Source organism: Corythoichthys intestinalis, chromosome 12 (genome assembly GCF_030265065.1).
Source record: "Corythoichthys intestinalis isolate RoL2023-P3 chromosome 12, ASM3026506v1, whole genome shotgun sequence".
Classification (NCBI taxonomy): Eukaryota; Metazoa; Chordata; class Actinopteri; order Syngnathiformes; family Syngnathidae; genus Corythoichthys; species Corythoichthys intestinalis.
Window position 1 is genome coordinate 3,002,920 of NC_080406.1, and position 21,684 is coordinate 3,024,603.

The following is a 21,684-nucleotide window of genomic DNA, read 5'->3' on the forward strand; positions in this document are numbered from 1 at the left end:
CCCACAGGAGGTAGCTGCACCTCCGCGCTCGCCCCGCGATGCACCGGAGAAGTCACGGGATCGCCGGACACAACCGAACCCAAAATCCCCTCCCTCAACAACACAGCGCGCAGCGCTTCCCGATACTCGCTAACGCGCAACGCCGCCGAAACAGGAACACCAAAATGCTCAGCGATCGCAACCAAATCGCCCTTCCTACAGCCGTCAAACACCGCCACCGCAGGATCGGCAACAAACGCTTCCAAATCAAAAGAAGCCATCACCCACCACAAAAAAAACGCCGAACCAAGACAGCTGACGCACACCGGAATCAGCCGGCCCACAACTAACCACACAAAAAATACGACACAAAACCCGAACCAATCACACGCGCGAAGCCACGCAACTCGCCCACCCACAAGAAAAACAGCCAACCAACAACCGGCAGACGCACCACGCGGACCCCCCAGCAACCTATCACACCCCCCACTCGCCTATACTAGCACGCCCGGCCAAGTTTTTTTCTCCGTTATGGTGCCGTTGGCACGTAACAATTGGGGGCTCGTTGGTCTAGTGGTATGATTCTCGCTTCGGGTGCGAGAGGTCCCGGGTCCGACTCCCGGACGAGCCCCCAATTGTTACGTGCCAACGGCACCATAACGGAGAAAAAAACTTGGCCGGGCGTGGTACAAATGATGGCGCTGAGCGGGGGTTGTAGCAAACAGAAAAAAAACAATTTTATTTCCAACCAAAAATCAAAATATGCAAAAGCAAGCAGTTACAGAAAAATAATAACTGAACCCAAATTGTTCAGCTGGCAGCAGGCAGTATCCAGCTCCCGTCAGGCTGGCCGGCCAGTCTTATATACAGAGCTGATGACAATTAGCAGCAGCTGGGCGACCTGGGGAGAGAAAATGAGGGAGAGTGACAGAACTACGGCCTAGTGCCGTAACAGAGAACAACATGCTAAATAAATGTACAGTGTACAGTGCATGAACAACGAAATGTGAATATACTGTCCTACGTTACGGCTCGATCCTGGCTATACAGCGAACTCCCAAAAGACAATGCTGGACGTCTGTATAATTTGCTGAATCAATTTGGTCCTCGATAGAAAACAGGTTCGCATCAACGTAAATAAATGATAATTAAGTACTATTAGTAATAAGTAACAGGTTAGCATGCGTTCGCTATCATTAGCACATCGTTCAAACAACCACACAACTGGCTCTAAGTGTCCGATCGCGGGTGGAAAACACACAACAACAACAGAAAAGATGATACACGCAGGCGTTGCCTCTGTAGAGATGATTTAAAAGCAGAAACAATGAAAGTAGGTTCGCAGCCCTCTATTCTCTCTCGCTAACTTGCCCACTCACTCACTCAGAGCTACGTAGCTGTCCGTCTTCTTCTGGCGTGTGAGCACTCTTCTTCACGTAAACAAGTGCGAGTGCGCCCTCACGTGGGCGTGAAAGCGCCACAAACTAAATGCATCCATTTCAAGATAAAAACGTCAATAATACAATTGGACATACACTGCCAAAGGCAGAACGCGAATGTGGCCATAGCTATAAAGAGTTATTCAGATAACTATAGCATAAGAACATGCTAACAACTTTACAAAACCATCAGTGTCACTGCAAAACACCAAAATAACATGTGAAATTATATCATAATGTGTTAATAATTCCACACATAAGTCGCTCCTGAGTATAAGTCGCACCCCCAGCCAAAATATGAAAAAAAAAACGCGACTTATAGTCCGAAAAATACGGTACACTTAAACCCCACCCGCTAAGTAAACCCTGATCGTAAAAAGGAAATAACAAGACAGACACTACCATGGCTACTACACTAAACAAAATGGGTTGAATGAAAACGGCAGTTACCTCTACTGCTGCGGTGTTCTTATTTACAGTGGAAAAATGATCCAATAACGAATGAACACAAAATACCTCACCGAAAAAGCGGGAGTGTAACAAAATAGCGATCAAATGCACAGGTGAATGAATAGCGAGCAAACAGCTGGCGAGGAGGTACGCGGCACGTATGCTGTCAAATGCGAAGTTGCGAACTCTGAGTGTTGACTCTAAAATGACGAGCGGTCAGATGACTTTTGTTAACGCTGCCTTTATGTGGTTAACAAGACTCAGGCACAATACAACACACACGCGGCGATGCGAGCTCAAACTACCTTGTATCGGCTTAGCTGCCGTAAAGCAAGTGTCGTTATTGCCGCAAATGTAAACAAAGCGCTGCCGATGGATACATGACAGACAGTGGCTAGTTTTTGAAGTTGGCACCCTTCCTCGGGTGGCCCATCAGCAGCGGCGACGTCGTCTGCCCGTCCGGCGTCAATCGGAGTAAGTCACGTTGGGAGGGGAGGCAGCCAGCTGGCGGACGCGACGATCAGCTGACTGACAGTCTCAAAAAAGATAACAATTAAACAGCCAGGGCCGTCGCACCACTCAGAAGTGCCGTGAGCAGCGTGGGTAACGGTTAAATGTAAACATGGAGGAAAATCAGGTTGGCCCCTGGGTGGGGAATTCAAATTAAAAAAGAAAATAGATGGAAAAACTCTCAGAAAATGTAAATAAGTTGGTTTGCCTTAGCGACTGGCTAGAAGATGAGTAGGGAAGAGGGCCACATTTACTATGTGTACACTACACACACTTCGCACAAATGATAAATAATACTGTTTTTGTTGCTGTTCTAAGGCTCTGTTGTGTGTTTGTTTTTGCAGAGAAAAAGAAAATATCTTCAACAGAAAGAATGTTAATGTTAATGCCATCATGTGGATTTATTGTTATAATCAACAAATACAGTAATTATGTACAGTATGTTGAATGTATATATCCTTCTTGTGTCTTATCTTTCCATTCCCAAAATAATTTACAGAAAAATATGGCATATTTTAGAGATGGTTTGAATTGCGATTAATTATGATTAATTAATTTTTAAGCTGTGATTAACTCAATTAAAAATTTGAATCGTTTGACACCCCTAATAACCCTTACTTTTCGAGGCTGTGGTCATAAAGTTAATATGAGAAACTTGAAACTGTTCAGTGTTGCAACTGTTCAATTTTGCACATCAGATACTTTTTTAAAGAAAAAGTCTTAGCCAAAGTTATTTATTTTTATTTTGTTTTCCAAAATATCTCCAGAATATTGTATTTTCTATTTTTGAGCAGAATTCTAGCTTTGTATAGGCTAATGTTCCTATTGTTGAAAGCACAAAAAACAACTAGCACATTTATATTTTGCATTTTGTTTTCTTACTGTACCGAAAATGAACCGAACCATGACCTCAAAACCGAGGTACGTACCGAACCGAGATTTTTGTGTACCGTTACACCCCTAATCGAAATGGTGATACAGTGGGGCATATAAGTTTTTAGTCAACCACCAACTGTGCAAGTTCTCCTACTTGAAAAGATTAGAGAGGCCTGTTATTGTCAATATGGGTAAACTTCAACCATGAGAGACAGAATGTGGAAAAAATCAAACCAGAAAATCACAGTTTGATTTTTAAAGAATTTATTTGCAAATCATGGTGGAAAATAAGTATTTGGTTAATACCAAAAGTTTATCTCAATACTTTGTTTTGTACCCTTTGTTGGCAATAACGGAGGCCAAACGTTTTCTGTAACTCTTCACTCCTCGCTTGGTGTAAAGAAATCAACTGTGGGAGCAATTATTAGAAAATGGAAGACATACAAGACCACTGATAATCTCCCTCGATCTGGGGCTCCATGCAAGATCTCCCCCCGTAGCGTCAAAATGATAACAAGAACCGTGAACAAAAATCCCAGAACCACATGGGGGGACCTAGTGAATGACCTACAGAGAGCTGGGACCACAGTAACAAAGGCTACTATCAGTAACACAATGCAACGCCAGGGACTCAAATCCTGCACTGCCAGACGTGTCCCCCCGCTGAAGACAGTACACGTCCAGGCCCGTCTGCGGTTCGCTAGAGAGCATTTGGATGATCCAAAAGAGGCCTGGGAGAATGTGTTATGGTCAGATGAAACCAAAATAGAACTTTTTGGTAGAAACACAGGTTCTCGTGTTTGGAGGAGAAAGAATACTGAATTGCATCCGAAGAACACCATACCCACTGTGAAGCATGGGGGTGGAAACATCATGCTTTGGGGCTGTTTTTCTGCAAAGGGACCAGGACGACTGATCTGTGTAAAGAATGAATGGGGCCATGTATCGAGAGATTTTGAGTGAAAGTCTGATTCTGTCAGCAAGGGCATTGAAGCTGAGACGTGGCTGGGTCTTTCAGCATGACAATGATCCCAAACACACAGCCAGGGCAACAAAGGAGTGGCTTTGTAAGAAGCAGTTTAAGGTCCTGGAGTGGCCTAGCCAGTCTCCAGGTCTCAACCCCATAGAAAATCTGTGGAGGGACTTGAAAGTCCATGTTGCCCAACGACAGCCCCAAAACATCACAGCTCTAGAGGAGATCTGCATGGAGGAATGGGCCAAAATACCAGCAACAGTGTGTGAAAAGCTTGTGAAGAGTTACAGAAAACGTTTGGCGTCCGTTATTGCCAACAAAGGGTACATAACAAAGTATTGAGATTAACTTTTGGTATAGACCAAATACTTATTTTCCACCATGATTTGCAAATAAATTCTTTAAAAATCAAACATTGATGTTGTGTTTTTTCCCCCCACATTCTGTTTCTCATGGTTGAGGTTTACCCATGATGACAATTACAGGCCTTTCTAATTTTTTCCAGTGGGAGAACTTGCACAGTTAGTGGTTGACTAAATACTCTTTTGCCCCACTGTATATCGTGATACTTTGTATCCCAAAAGGTTATTTTACAAAATAAATGAAGATATTACTACCAAAGCATTTGAAATTGCAATGATTTTTGGGGAGAAATTGAGCTTTTGGCCATCCTGCACTGTAAAGGGAGATGCTCCACAATTTCATTGTACAACCGTATAATGACAATAAAGGGCTATTCTATTCTATTCTATTCTATTCTATTCTATTCTATTTACTGTAAGTGGAAGTCAGTGTTAGGTTACTTGTTGAGGGGGGGACCCAAGCGCAGAGAAAGACAAGGTGGCAGTGGCGACAAAGGTTTATTGCACTAATAGAATGCAGTCTGTGTCCAAAGGATCAGGTGGGCAGCTGGTTTGCAAGCAGGTGAGTTGTGCAAGGAGGCAAGCAGTGCAGGATCTGGAAACAAAGGCAAAATGAGCTGAATAGAGGCAATACAGATTTCTGGAATAACCGATAGCTAGAGTCACAAACTCGTGGAGCGGAGTTGTACAAGGATTACAAGATTCTTTGTTAGCTGAAAGTCACGTAGTTGAGTTGTTTATCGGGCGATGAGGTGAGGCCAGTGACTGGCCTAAGTAAGTTGTTAACGATGATCCCGTGCACCTGGTCCCAGGCTCACCCATCTGTCCAATCCTGCAATCGATGCAGACACACACACAAGGAGGAGGAATAGGGCTCAGGGGACCTAACAGTCTGCTCCTTTTTTTTTTTTTCCTTTTCATGCACTCATCCTGCCCTGCAACGTGTTACAACATGTCCTGTTGATATCAGGTCACTTCCTATTGGTTTGGGAACATTTAGGGGACACGTCCTGTTGATATCAAGACACTTCCTGTTGATTTGGGCACACAGATTAATGATTTTTTTTTTTTTTTTGCCATTAAAACTAAAAGGGAAATTTGGACGTACATGGCCGTCAATGGCATCCCGTTACAAATGAATGATAAAATTTTTGGCAAATTCCAAACACAACTTTCATGCCCTTTTAAAACGTGTTTACAGGCAAACGGAAAATTTTGGTAGGGTATTCGAAAATTTCCCTACGTTGTGCGAGAATTTCAATTATTTCGATATTTGAACAGTGCCAGTTGCTTGGTTTGGGCTGTGCGTCTTGCCGAAAAAACGCGACGAATAAAATGTTCAAAGAAATAAAGTTGAGGAATTTTATTCAATGGGCCTTTGCCTTGTAAAGCTCCCATCTAAATATTTACTTTAAGTGGAATAATCTTACAAATAAATCTGTTAACTAGTCTTTAACACTCAAAATAAGATAGAGAAAAGATTTAAGACAAATAATCTTATCAAGACATTATGAATTTGCAGTGTACACTCCCGCCCGATGAGATCCCACGACGGAGAACGTCGCTAACAAAGATGCCGTGTTGCGTGTGGGCGAGTTTGCATTAAGGGTTCCTTAGCGGGCTAAAAGAAGCATTCATCTGCGTAATGAACTTTGGACGCGAGCTAACTTAATCCTGGTAATGCCTGCGAGAGTCAATTAGCGCAACTAGATTCAGTGCGGTATTTATCCCATCGAGCGGCGGGCTCTCGTGTTTTCTTTGGTTTGTTTCCTCCAGTCAGGCCAATAATTTTAAGTTTCCGTTTGTTCATAATAAAGTGGACAATGAATACGTGTTATGTAGCTCGCTCTGAGTTGGTCTTATCAAACTTCTAAGTGCTACTTGCTTGAGGAAGCATGTACATAATATGGAAATGCATGTACCATAATTTTCGCACTATAAGGCGCACCTGACTATAAGCCGCCACCAACGTGACACGAAAACAACATTTGTACATAAATAAGATAAGAGATGGCGGCATGATATGACGGTCAGACGACCAAATGAACTTGCGTGAAGCTTTGAATCAATTGGCTGCAAAGCTTCATGGCTTCAAGAAGCTGCTCATTTTGGGGTGACAACCTCTTCTGCCACCTGCTGTCAACACTGTTGTTGTCCAACATGCCTCCTAGCAAGCGTTACAGATGTAAATAACAACAAAACCTCATGTTCTGTGGTAATTATTTCTTCAGTTACTGTTCCAGCTGTTTCATTAATTGCTAGTTATGGTATTTAGTAACACTTTATTTGACAGTTGCGCCACAAGACTGTCATTAGATAATCATACTTAGGACATGACACTGTCATGAGCATAAATGAATGCTTATAACAGATGTCATTTAATGTTATTTAGCAAACTATCTCACATTTGAATGGAGGTGAAAGATCCGAGCTGGACATAAATGGAGTTAGTAACATAATTTGCAGGATGACACTTACTGACATCGGTCATAAGCATTCAGTAATGCCCATTATAGTGTCATATTTATGACAGTCTTATGACAATCTTATGACACTGCTGTCAAAAAAGTATTACCAAATACCGTAACAAGCAATTAATGAAACAACTGGAACAGGAACTGAATAAATAATTAGCATAGAATATTAACTTTGATTGTCATTTACATCTGTAGTGCTGCAATGCATGCTAGGAGGCATGCCTTGCCTATTAACCCAAATAAATCAACAAATAAGTCGCTCTGGACTATAAGCTGCAGGATTCAAAACGAAGGACAAAAGTAGCTGCTTATAGTCCGAAAATTACGGTACATCAAATTTTGTAGAATGTAATGCACACTTTTTTTTTCATATTTTGGCTGGGTCTTAGACTTATACTCAGGTCCGACTTATACAGTGTATCACAAAAGTGAGTACACCCCTCGCATTTCTGCGGATATTTAAGTATATCTTCTCATGGGACAACACTGACAAAATGTCGCAATGAAATGTAGTCTGTGTGCAGCTTATATAATAGAGTCGAAATGTATGTACAAAAAGCTCAATTTCTCTGTTTTTTCATCAGAAATTGGAAAATTGCTCAAACTAAGCTATTTTCTAAATGCTGATTTCTAAAGAATGGAAAAAGATATGAACTTTTTATCCCTGCTGAAAGAAGAAGGTCAAATCTATCGTTTGGTGGGCTCCATGTTTATATAGCAATAGAACAGAATTTTCTGTGGGCCTTGCAAAATCAGTCAAAATCCAGTAAAACGGCCGGGAACGAAGGGGGTTGCACCGGTGAAAATGGCTGGGAGTGAATGAGTTAATTTTCAACAACTGACAGTTAACACGATACATCATCAGTGATTCAGAGTGCTCGGTGCTTTTTATGATAACATTAACATCAAGGCTTCCAACGCAGTTTGGGAAGGTCCATAGCCGCCAGAAATCTACTATGGCTTACCACTGGCTGGTTGTAGGACACGGCAAACAAATAGGGCCGGAGGGCTTTGCAGACCTCGGACAAAACGCTGGACGCAATGCTCGACGCCAGTTTGAAGCAAGCCGCCACAGCTTGCTGGTTTCTACCTAAGGCTAGAACTCTCTATGCGGCATCAAAAGTCGGACAGACCGCCTTGAAACCGTCTTCTGCGTCGCCTGTGCCTCAACATTTGTATGATCAACATTTATTCAATGTTGATGAGCTGAAGATCCACATTCAAGCGTTCCATCTTGCATTGTTTATTTTTTTTCTCCATTAAACTAGACAAGAGGAAGTCGACAAGCATGCCCCAAAACCGTACAAACATAACGCCACATCCCTCTAGTGACTTGGCGGTGAATTACAGAGCAACGTGTCACCTGGCCGGAGAACCCTTGAATGTTGAATGACGCCGTTGTCGCTGCGCCGTCACCACAACGCGGGAGCATAATTTAGGCTTAAGAGTAGTGTTTTTTTTTTCTAAAATCTACTCAAAAGTAAAAAGTATTGCGCGATAAAACTACTCTAAGAAGCAGATTTTTATCAAAAAGTTACTCAAGTAAATGTAACTGAGTAAATGTAACACGTTACTACTAGAGATGTCCCGATCCGATATTTGGATCGGATCGAACGCCGATACGGGCAAAAAAATGCGCATCGGTATCGGATCGGCCGACACAGAAAAATTCCAAAGGTTTTTTTCAATCGGGTCGGGGTTTTCCAGTGCACTGATTTACATAATCCATTTCAGTTTCTGCCTCTGTTTCCCTAAAATCCAGTCCGCATTTTACGGCACACCTTCAACACACTACATTTACATTACCGTCTCCCAATGTATCGAGAGACTTTATCGGTAAAAATGTCAGCTGTGTGGGATCATTTCACCTTAAAGGACGACAAAGACGAAGAGGCAGAGTGCAACATATGCCACAATAAAGTCAAGCGTGGTGGTAAAGCTGAAAGAAGTTTTAATGCAACCAACCTAATCAAGCATTTAGCGAAATACCACCACAAACAATATGAGAAGTATGTTAAGAAAACCGAAGACAAAAAGAAAGGTCCTACGCAACTAACACTGGCAGAAACTTTTGCTATGCGTGACAAACTGGCACTCGACAGTCCCAAAGCCCAGGGAATGACAAGAGTCATTACCGAAGAATTCATTCTGGATGACGAGCCATTATCTCTCGTGAGTAAAGACGCACCATCCGACACTTAGAACCACGGTACAACATGCCCAGCCGTCATTACATCCTTGAGCGATTTGGCCGTGGAAGATTCGATAACAATTCACAAACATCCAAATTCCGATTATTGAAATATGTCGAGTAAAGCGGAACTAATACACAGCGCGGTCTTCGGGACGCAATGAGAAACGGACCGCATTGCGTCCCGAGAGTAAACATCATGCTTGTCATAGACCCGGGTAATGCCAATGCTCAACTCACAGCTTTAGCTCAACTCATGCCGCTAGATAAAAAACACAACAATACCTGACTGCTGCTGACAGCCGCTACAAACTACGTCAACATCGTTTTACTGTAGATAATAGATATCATATTTATATAGAACTACATGCAAGATGACAGACTCGACGGCGTTAGCAACATTGAAGTATTGAAAACTAGATGCGTTGGTAAACAGCCACCATCTTAAAGCAGAAGACGTCCCTAGTAGGCTGTTGTGGTGAACCTTCCAAGCGAACCTAATTAACGTTTTATCTAAAATACTCCTAAATCGGCAAAATCTTGACTTGAATCTATCTTCAAAACAGTTTTAAAACTTTCACATGTCGAAAAAAGACAGCAGGGAAAATATGGAATAACGGGAGCAATTTTAACAACTTTAGCAGTTGATTCGCAAAATTAAATGAATTGAATGTAGTTTAAAGCTGCTGATACAGAATGGGGACTTGAGTATTTTATTTACTGTTTTAAAATGTTAACTTGATACTGAAATAGTCGTTTATTTAAACCTGAGAGGCTTTTTATACATTTTTTTGTAACTAATGCACGAAACATTAAAAGCATCTAATAGCTTGGGGAGTTTGTGGGATTTTCCACTGAGGTTGGTGGTGTGTTATGCTTTTTTAAGACAGTTTACAATATTTTTTGCACGTTTTACTGACTGACTATGCATTTTCTGTTTGTTATTTATAATGTTTTGTGTTTGTCACTGAATAAACAGGTGAGTTTCTTGTTACCAACCATTGTGTGTTATTCAAACTCACCTAATTCAGCTGGCTAGTTGTTATCAAGAGTACTAAAACCCTTTTCAACATGAGTCTGACAATTAAGTAAGGAGGCTAAATAACTTTACACTTTAATACATGCTCAGATAGACCGGTATCAGTATCGGCCAGTATCGGTATTGGATCGGAAGTGCAAAAACCTGGATCAGGACATCCCTAGTTACTACCCACGTCTGCACAACATCCAATGCTGCTGTGCGTTCTCTGTGCCCTCTGCCCTTACCCCCTGAAAAGGTAACTCAGTATTTGTCTCCTTGAAGAGTCGAACTTGGAGGAAAAATTGCAATTTATTAAGTAACAGAGAGAGTTCCAACTTCCAAGAGGTTCGTTTGCATCACACGCTCAGGCTTCACATAAATGCCAGGATGTGATAAGACATGCCAGTTAGCAGTTACGGCTACATTGCCCTCTGTGGATCTCCGGGAATGGGAGCGTATGTTCTGAACCCTCTTAACTTTTGCTGCATGACCATTGTCTTGTAGCAGGCGGTGCACGGCGGCATACAAAAGGTCTGGATATATCTGCCTGCTCATTTCTGATTCAGGCCCACTGGGACAAGAGGGCGAGGAGGAGGCGGGGGATAACTGAGAGGCTGATGGAGACTAGGTGACAGCTCGGAATGGGCCATCAATAGATCCATCAGGCGGGTAATTTGGAGCGCGCTTAACATACATCAGTGGAGTCGCGGGAGCTGGTATCTGTCTTGTCGTGGAATCACAGTAAATAAGAGTTAAAGATGGTGTCAGTTCTGACCTGCCTGACCTGCCCCCCCACCCCACCCCTCCTTTAAGCCCACCCCTCACTCACACGCTCACACACTTCTAGGAAGCATTAATGAAGCGTGGCACAGATGGGGAACGAATGAACACGAACAACGTTATGGTGGTGTGTGTTTTAAGAGTCATTTATAAAATAACAGTGCTACTGTATCAAGGAAAACAAAGTACAAAAAAACCTAACAAAATGATAAAATTAGCCTCTCACAGAGGAAAGAGTTAGCTCGAAATATCACGTCTTTTGTTGTTTTTGTGTATTCAGATCAAGCACAAACTGCACAAGCAAGACATTGCAATATTCTAAAATAAAGATAAATAACCTGCTAATATTTCAGGTGGTTTATTTAAAATATTACAAATGCTGTCTGTATTAGGCAAGGGCGTCACTAGGTTTTAAGAACACCCCCTCCACACACACATGTATATATAATATATATTTGGCGGAAAACACAGACAAGGCTGAAAAAGCAGTTTCTGCTCTTGCACGCCTCTTTAAAATAAAGTGCTGTATTTAAAGTATAAGAACTTTTGTGTTTGATTGAACAATATGTCTATATGCTGCCATAGCAGGTTCATGGCGCATTAAAGTGCATGTGACACAAAAAAGCATGTTTATTTCATAATACATGCGGTATTTTATGCCCCTGAATGATATGGACTGCTTGGATGTGTGTGGAAGCGATCACTATATTTATTTAGTTATTTGAATCCCGCGCCATGAAAATGAGTGACTTCCGGCTTCGGTCTTGCATTGAGGAGGAGGGCGCTGTGACGTGTACGGTAGAAGACGTCTTCTTCACTATACAGTGTACTGTTGTGTATGAGGACGAAGGATTCAGCTGATTTTGCGGATTAATACGTTTATTTTTCGCATCACGCCAGCCAAACGGCTGCAGAAAAATCATTCTGTATGAGGGTAGGCGTATGCGCCTTTTTGGAGTTTTAAAAGGTTCCCGTGGATATTTACTGTGGGACCATTGGACTTACGAGGAAGTGAGTAAACATCTTGTTTTGTATTATGTCAAATACGAATACAGCGATTACAAAGTAAACACTACAAACTTCCTTTAAATAAAGGACTACTTACGTTTGATCATTGATAAGCATGTAAAAAGCTCTCCTCATGCTCATTAGCAGAACGTTAGCTGCACAACAACTCCAGCCACCCTCCTCCGGGGAACGAACTGTAATTTGTTCTCCGCCGGGCGGTTTGCCGATCCGCGAAGACAATCGACAACCGGGTCGTCATGTCAAATAATCCAGGCTAGTTATGTGTGATTTTCCGCTTCGAAGACTTTGAAACATCACTCGGTTCGGGTTAGCATGTCGGCTAGCTGTCACGCCTTCTGGTTTGTTTACATTCTCCGAAGCCGGTGAAGGGAAATGACATATGTCCGATTTAGGTGTCATAAAATATCGATCGGGAGGTGCGACAGTAAAGGTGAAGTCGACAGTTTTGACCATTATGGAGTAATTTTGCCATGTCGTCCTGAATAAGTGCATTTTTATTATTTCAGATTCCATTTAGCACAAGACTGTTATTTGTCATGACCATGCCATTTATTTAGCAATTGGGAAAAAAATACTTGGATAAAAACAATATCCTGTAAAAATATTGGAGTAGAGAGACTGAAACAATGACATTTTGCGGCTCTCTTCGTCGCGTTTTCCTAGTTCTGAATAATTCCCCCTCAATGGGCTGAATAGTAAAACGGATGAGCCCAGTCTCCCGCTGACTTCATCCACCTGTTGGGGACGCTCGAGCCCTATAATGGTAGGCGTGGCTAACCGGCAGATTAAAAGACTAATTTCTCGTCATCTGCGCTTTGCTAAATTGTTGTATATAGTCGAATCGTCTCAAAATATGATTCTAATTCACATAATAATGCCATTTAAGACTTTTTTTCTCGTTTTTAATTTGTACGTTTTACCCTGGAGACCCTGGTTTACTGACACTTTGCAACCGCTTTTGTTTCAACCCAGCCATAAAAAGCAGGTAATTAATTATATTTATTAAAGCCGATCGATCGGGTCCGATCACGTCATTTTCAAAGTATCGGAATCGGCAAAAAAAATATCGGACATGCCTTTTTTTAATATATATGTATTTTTTTAATTAAATCGTCTTCTATTTGTATTTAACGATATAGACAAAATGCCTTACACTCATCCAGAGTCTTTAGTTTTGGCTTAAAGTAGGGCTATCAATTTTATCGCGTTAACGGCGGTAATTATTTTTTAAAAAATTAATCACGTTAATATATTTAAAGCAATTAACGCATGCGCTGCATGACGTACTCACGCATTGTCGCGTTCAAATTATGATGGCGCCGTTTTACCTATATATAGAGCTAAAAGGCAGCGTAAAATGAGTAAAATGAATTTTGGCAGTCTTTGGGGAATTTTTTAAAAATTGGCTAAAGCCTTACAGTCCCTCTCTCGACAATTAGAAATATCGTGGAGAACAATGTGGGGAAGCAAGGTAGTAGTTGATCATTTTTTCTTAACACCCTATGTTATTTCCCAACGCAGTGAAGATATATCAATTGGTACCACTAAGCACAGTCATGGTTGCACTTCCCATCATGCATTTGGGCAGAACAGTTAAATGGCTACAGTATAATTTACTGAAAGCTCAACAAATACACTGGCAATGGCAATATTTAGTCACAATATACAAAGTAACATTTAACCTTCTGGCAAGTTCATAGTGAATTTGTCAGCAGTTTTTTTTTCTTTTAAATCAAACAGCACATAATTATTTAGGGGGGCTAAAATAGGCCTAACAACGACGCTTGTATTAGGCGTGGGAACTTCTGGGTACCTCACGATGCGATGAGTGATACAAGGCGCGTGATAACGATTATCTCACAATATGGCGATATAAAAATTTGGGTCAAGAAATCATTCTACAATATTTTAGGGCTGCAGCTATCGAATATTTTAGTAATCGACTGAAAATTCTATCGATTAATCGTCGAGTAATCGGATAAAACAAATGTATTTTTAGGTGAAGAGCTATTATAAATATACATGAGAAAACAAGACATTTCATCTAATCTTGAACCATTTTCAGTCAATCAATATCTTTATTTTCGATGTACATTGTTGAAAACAGCCAACAATTGCATCTCAGATGTAACTAGAATAAAAAAAGACTAATTCACTGCTCCCACAAAAAAAACCCTTTAGATCTTATTAAAAAAAAAAAAAAAAATTAAAAATGCCGTTACGCTTGATAACACACATCACTTAAAAGTTATGATTTTTTCCCCTCGTGTTTCAATTGAATTTCTATTTGTTACAAGCCATTTAAGTTCTAGTTAAGTTTTAAGTTAGTCTAAACTGTAAGTCCTGATAGGATTTTGAGTTTTTGTAGTGTTCAAAATAAATGTATGACACAGGCTGTATTGGAGCACATTAGGGACCAATGCTGCTTGGTGTTTTATCCAGCAATGACTACAGAGCTAAAATTGATAGTTAGCATTATTGAGTTTTTATTTTACACCCTCATCACTCCACAACGCTATGTTATGTTAAAGCCTGTATGTAAGACACGTTAGCCACGCGTCGAAAGTGGTCATAATTAATAGAAACCTAGCCCTCCGCAGGGCTAACGTTACTTGAGCTAGTGACAGTAATGTTAATCTTATTTATTAGCGCTTAGCTCTCTTTATTAGCGCTCTACTGCTTTAAGATGGCGGCTGTTTACTAACGCTGCCCAAACGCGGCAGAGCCTGTCATTTCGCATCTAGTTCAACATACATGTGATCTCTATGAGACTCATCAGACGCTACCTGCTACCAACGTAGCATCGTGCGGGCTAGTATTTAGCAACGTCAGCGTCGTTTCTAGCGGCTGTCGGCTGCAGTAAGTTTTTTTTTTTTTTTTTTTTTTCTTCCTCTACGCACGTGACTCAGCGCGTTGTCCCGCATTAAAAGTCGTCCGAGCAAAACGTGATGCTTATAGGGGTCAAAATAAACGATTATTCGAGGTGAATAAAATTACTCTGATCAGTTTTTAAACTCGAGTTGCTCGAGTATTCGTTTCAGCTCTACAATATTTTGCTTTACTCAACAACAACAGCAACAGTCGTTTTGGTGTATGAACAGCGTTGGTGGGTCAAATGGATGTGGCTGAGAAGAAACGCCATTGGTCAGGGGACCATGTAATCAATGATGAACACTAATTACAACATGTAAAGCAATGACCTATATGACCCCATGACCGCTATTGGACCGGTGCTGGTTCTTCAGGTCATGCTTTAATTAAACCCAGTTGCAGTTGCATGTTATTCAGGTAGAATTTGCTCTTCACTCTTTTTTGCTTTAAGCGCACGTTGCCTTACTTAATCAAAATTGTCAGTTAAAATGAATCCAGTAGCTTGAGTAATTAAATTTAATTGGATCTTGTCACTTCCCATGCTGCCGGTAGTTTGATCCTCGCGGAGTGTTTGCCGCCTCGGCGCCATACCGACTTTTATTGCGCTTTTATTATTAGCGCCTCCACCTTGCTAGGTCCGCCGAGGCCCAGTCTGACAACGCTTTGAACCCCTAAAAGTTCTCATTTGGATCTGGATCATCAGCGTCGTCTTGATGATTTCTCCCTCATTTGGGGAGAGTCCGCAGATGAGCGCTTTAGATAGGAATGACTGATGTCAGTGGTGTGAAATAACTTTGTTAGTTCGACTTAACATAATGTGAATGTCCACATTGGCTACTCCTTTTACAGGCAACACTGTGTGGTTTAACAACCAATAAAAAAAGTATTACATCATATAATTTTTTTAATGAGTGTGCCAAGAGCATGGTGGATGAAGTACTCACTTGTTTTTTACTTAAGGAAAAGTACAGATACAGGGGCAAAAAGTACAATTGTCTAAGAAAAAAATTACTCAAGTAAAAGTACAAAAGTACTTGCTTAAAAATTACTTTACAAGTCAAAAGTAAAAGTCTTCCGATGCAAAAATGTGATACATATACAGCATATACCCAGATAGCAAAATATATAAACAGGAGATTTGCTTCAGTATTAAATTAGGGGTCTATTTTGTTTATTGTATCATACTGTAATGTGTTGATATTCCATATTAAATTTGTCTATTAAAGCAACACTAGGTAACTTTTCAGTTTTGTCAATTTTAGCAATGCCAATGGACAAAAGCGGTAGTATTTTGCCTTAAAGTGCCTATGACAACAAAAAGCATCTTTTTTTCATATTTTCCGCGGTATTTTATGCTCCCGAATGAGATGGACCGCTTGGATGTGTGTGGAAGTGATCGCTATATTTTAGTACTGCAACGATTATTCGATTAACTCGAGTATTCGATTAGAAAAAAAGATTCGCATTAAATTTTGCTGCTTCGAGTATTCGTTTAATTAAAGTGGCATTGTAATGGTTTGTTTTGAAATTGTTTGCATTTAGCTTTATTGATTTGGGTGGATACACTGCCCTCTAGTCTGCCTCATTTCACATGGCTGGATCCAACTGCTCCCTGTTAAGACCAACCTAAACTAAGTTTTTGTTTGCGCTTTTTTTTTTTTTTTTTTTAATGCATGTGTATTTTAGTTTGTATGTATATTTAGCTGTTTTTGTGGGATTTTGTGTCTGAACAATTTGTTAAGAGCATTGTAAAAAAATAAAAATAAAAAAAATTTGCATTTCATAGCATTTAAGCAAGCCGACTTTTGCTATGTAAGTTAGGCAATTGTTCTTTTGTTGTACATAGATCTTTATTTTTTTTTTTCCTACCGTTTGGGGCTCAGCTCAGGTATTTTAATTTTTTATGTTCGTTATCCGATTACTCGATTATTCGAACTAAATAATTAATTGATTAATCGACTACTAAAATAATCGATAGAAACTAAATAAATATAGTATATTTATTTAGTTTTTTGAATCCCGCGCCATGAAAATGAGTGACTTCCGGCTCCAGTCTCAAGTTGAGAAAGAGGGCACTGTGACGTGTACGGTAGGAGTCCTCTCACTATCCAGCCGTACTGTTGTATGAGAGGGACTAAGGATTCAGCTGATTTTGTGGATCTATTCATTTATTTTTCGCATCACGCCAGGCAAACGGCTGCAGCAAAATTTTGCTGCACCAGGGAGAGGCGTGAGCCTTTATGGGGTTTCAAAAGGTTCCCATTCACCGGTGGATATTGACCATAACAAGCCCTGCTACTGTGGTACCATTGGACTTAGGGTTAGGAAGTGAGTAAACATTGTGTTTTGTATTATGTCAAATTCTGGGATCATTTTAATACGTAGGTGGCTTGCATTTTGTTGCTGACATGCTCCTTCTCCACTCGACTGACGACACCAGCGGGATGTTGCACATCCCCCTGCCGGGAGAGAACTATACTCGGTTTATTGCCCTCTTCATGTGCCCGGTGTTCTGTCAAATTTCCCACCCGATCAGAAATTGCAACTTTGTGTTAAAAATAGCCGCAAATACAGCGATTACAAAGTAAACACTACAAACTTTCTTTAAATAAAGGACTATTTACTTATGTTACATGATGGATGGGCAGGTAGAAAAGATCTCCTAAGACACATTCTGTCTGTCATGTTACCTGCACAACAACTGGACGCCACTGTTTGTTTACATCGTCGCCGTGTAGTAAAGCATTATTTTTCATTATATTAGTGTTGACCACGAGGCAGCTACGCGTTCCTCCGACGTCGGCCAGTTTGTCCGGCGGTACTCCCCGGCTGCTTCCCCGGCTCGACTGCTAAATTTCAGATTTTTAGCGCATCTGGTCTGCACGGTCTGCCCTGGAACCTTTCATTTGGACTGTCAGATTGATGATCCCGGCCGCATCTGTTGCCATGTGAATCTGGCAAGCTGATGCCGGATCCAGCGCATAGTCACCTGCTATCGGGGTATATACACCTAATAATATCGGGCAACTCTAGTATTTAGGAAAAAAAAATCATTGCTAAACATTTCAGATATAAAAAAACAAACATGAACATACCAGGGAGGGGAAATAATGGTGATAAAATATCCTCTGGTGAACTCTTACACCGTTTTCATGTTAATGTTGGAGATAAACTTCCTCGAATGATATAAGCAGCAGAAATTCTATGCTAACAGACTCCAAAACGCTCAATGAAAGAGACATTGACTGCTGACGTCTGCAAACATTGCACCCGACACGGAGACGCGGGTGGCCAAAAGGTGGAATAGCTTTTCCGGAATCTGAGTATTTGTGTTGCCAGAAGAATGAAACATCTAAACGGAGCGGTCGGGATAGGAGAGACCCCCGGCGACCCTTTGCTCCCGACTTGGGAAGAATACGAAGGAATTCGGTACGCGGCCACGCTAGCGATAGCGGCGGGCGAATCTTTATTCACTGGCAGCCGCTTGCTGCTAAAGCGCATTCTCTTTCAATCCATTAGGCCTCGCCGTCCCCTTCCCCTTCGTCGCGCCGCGCGGCCCTTAATTTGACAATGACAAAGAGCCACTTGCAGATTTTAAATTTCATAATTTTAATCTGTCAAGTCTGACATTTAATTAGTGGCTTCCTAACCTGTGTCTGCCTCGCTCGGTGAAGGGCGCCGTTTGTTCCCGAGCCGCGGCGCCACCTCCGCTTACCGAAGGAATGGAGGCGAGTGGATTAATATATATGTACATTAGCAGCTGCCGCAAAGACAATACGTGGCCGGCGAGGCCATTAACGCCTAATGCAGACAGATGAGGTTAATATTATTTGGGAAGTGTTGCTCTATTAAGCGGTGCGCTGATTAAGACCTGAGTGGGACGCCCCCCCCCCCCCCCCCCCCCCTTCTATTCTCTCCCCTGATTGGGTCCGGGGACGTCTTTTGTTCTGACGAAAATCAAAGCGAAGCATTGTTGTCCGACTTTACGTTTCGCTCTGTAATGAGGACCGTTTTAATGAGAATCTTTACAAAGCCGAACCGGTGTTGATGGGAGTCCGACGACCGGCCGAGCTTCATTACGGAAACAGATGGGAGAAGGAGATTCGGGAATTTTGCAAGGGCGGGTAAGGAGCTTGCAATTGCTGTCAGGAAATAAAACACAACCAGTATTCTATTCTAAGGACAGTTGCAAGGAGAAAAAGCTCACATCCAAATCAGGAACTACTCAAGTATCTGTTTTTTAACGTGGCACAGTGTCTTACGAAATTTACGGGTTCGCGGTGAGTCAGCAAAAAGCATGATTATTGCAGAATTCAAAAGTTTTATTGAGTACAGTCCCACACAAAGGCAAGCTAACAAATATCAAAACAAGCATAACATGTAATAACGATAACGCTAGATCCAGATTGTCACTTCTAAATCCCCGCACTATTGTCGAAGCACACAAAGCATTCTCTAGCAATGAAAAAGCTCTTACCGTTGACAATGGGCAGAGAGCCGGGGCCTCAGTCAGAGCCAGCAGGGGAACACGGCTGTTGAGTTAGTTATCGAGGGTTGATTGAATATTTGCTTGATTGATTGAATATTTGCTTGTGCTCATACATATCTAATACATACATAATACATATTGCCATATCTTTTTATTGATATAACCAGTAAATGATTATTGCTTGCTATACTAGGTTGTAGTATAATGTTTAAGTGTTACAAAGAGTAAAGAGGGTCGGGATGACAACTGCCTTGCTTCATGGCCGCATCATTGCGTAACTAGACCTTCCAGGACATCTTCAGCACCTGACGTCTAGACTTTCGTCTAGAGCAGGGGTGTCCAAACTTTTTGCAAAGGGGGCCAGATTTGGTGTGGTAAAAATGTGGGGGGCCGACCTTGGCTGACGTTCTTTACGTAGAACAATATATTTAAGCAAATTTTAGCAACCCATTCCTTGTGTCACATTTGCTTTATTATTATTTTTAATTAAAAATTTTAACAATCTCGCAACTAGCCTTTGTGGCGTTCTCTTTCGACTCTCGGGCTCTTGTGAAATACTGCTGCTGTAAAATTAAACTAGCTTCAAGTTGCTTCAATTTCTCGCTACGTATCTTCCCTGTAATCTTGTTGTACATGTCAGTGTGTCTTGTTTGGTAATATCGCCTCAAATTGAACTCTTTAAAAACAGTGACTGTCTCTTTATAAATGAGGCAGACACAGTTGTTGCGTATTTTAGTGAAGAAATAGTCCAATTTCCACCTATCCTTGAAGCGTTGGCCGTCGCAGTCAACTTTTTTGTTGTTGATTGTCGCCATTTTAGAAAATTGGGAGTAAAGAGTCACATGGGGTAATGTTGCTTAGAGTGCTGCTGCCTTTTAGTGGGTAAATGAGGAGCAGCATTTAGCGTGTAAGCTACTTCAAATGCTGGTAGCAGTACTTCTGAGCGATTTATTAAGTCTGTGTGCGGGCCAGACGTTATTGATTTTATGACAGAGGCTGGGGGCCGGATGAAATTTGACCAAGGGCCGCATTTGGCCCCTGGTTCTGACTTTGGACATGTCTGGTCTAGACTTTCGAGGACAATTTTCCATTCGAGGACATCTTCCATGGCCGCAGCGTTGCATAACTGAAGTGTCTGGGTCATTTTGACCAGTTTACCTGTGCCCTTGCTTACACACGTGTATTTAGTTAGTTCCACCTACATGCTCACACATAGCCAACCAAAATCACATGGGTGTCTCCAGCTTGCTTTCCCCCTCCCTTCAGGGCGGCACCCTTTCTGTGTTAGGACAAACCCCTAATAAAAGACCAAGGAGGGTTTTTCCTTAGATCAATTTTGGTGACTATACAGCGTAATCTAGCATTCCTCTGTCTAGTCCCTCTTTGCTCTCCTTGGCCAAGAAAACTGAGTGTCTTCTCTCCTTATTTATGGGTAATTTTACAAATGTCTACCTAAGGGTCTATTTTTGAACTTGACAATGGCCGAGCGATTTCATACGTTAATCCTACGGCGGACTCTGAAGGGGTGGAGAATGCTCCTGGCTTTATAACGGTACGCCTCGTGAGCACAAAGGTGGCCAGCGTCTAAACTCAGGAGACGGACCATTTTGCCCATACATGGTAATCTTAGCTCGTATTACTCAACCTTGAAGATCATGAGATTCCCTCCCAGTGGTGGTTTGTTGTACAGCCCAGGTGCCAAAGTAGCATGAAAAACAAGTTGTGCAAAACAAGTTATATCATGAGATTCCCTCCCAACTGTGGAACCCAAGCGCCAGAATGGCGTGAAAAACAATAACAGGCGTCAAAGTGTCGGAGTAAACAAGGAGAAGTTGTTACAATCAAGGTCACAGAGGCAATCATACATCACAAAGGCGTAATGTGCTTCACTTCAGGCACAGGTGTCAAACCGATTCCAGAAAGGGCCAAGTGGGTGCTGGATTATGTTCTAACCGATAACGCGCAGAGAGTTTAACCAATGAACTTCCTGCTGAAACAAGCAGCACCTGACAAATTTGAACTAATTACACATGTAAAAGATCTAATTGGTGAAAAGGTGTCCTCTTCATTGGTTGGAAAGCAAACCTGCACCCACTTGGCCCTTTCTGGAATCGGTTTGACATCTGTGATTTAAGGCATAAAGTGCTAATGTTAAGGCATAATGTGCTAATTCACTTCGGGTCACATAATATTTTCCCCCATTACACGGGGATCACCTCCAACTCTCCTCTGCCCGT

The 21,684-nt window shown here is 41.5% G+C and overlaps 1 non-coding gene across 1 annotated transcript; it reads left to right on the top strand.

The window, feature by feature from the left end:
• Nucleotides 1-538: 538 nt before the first annotated feature.
• On the top strand, nt 539-610 carry trnap-cgg (transfer RNA proline (anticodon CGG)). Its single transcript has one exon. It is a non-coding gene; the product is annotated as a tRNA-Pro (tRNA).
• Nucleotides 611-21,684: the final 21,074 nt, after the last annotated feature.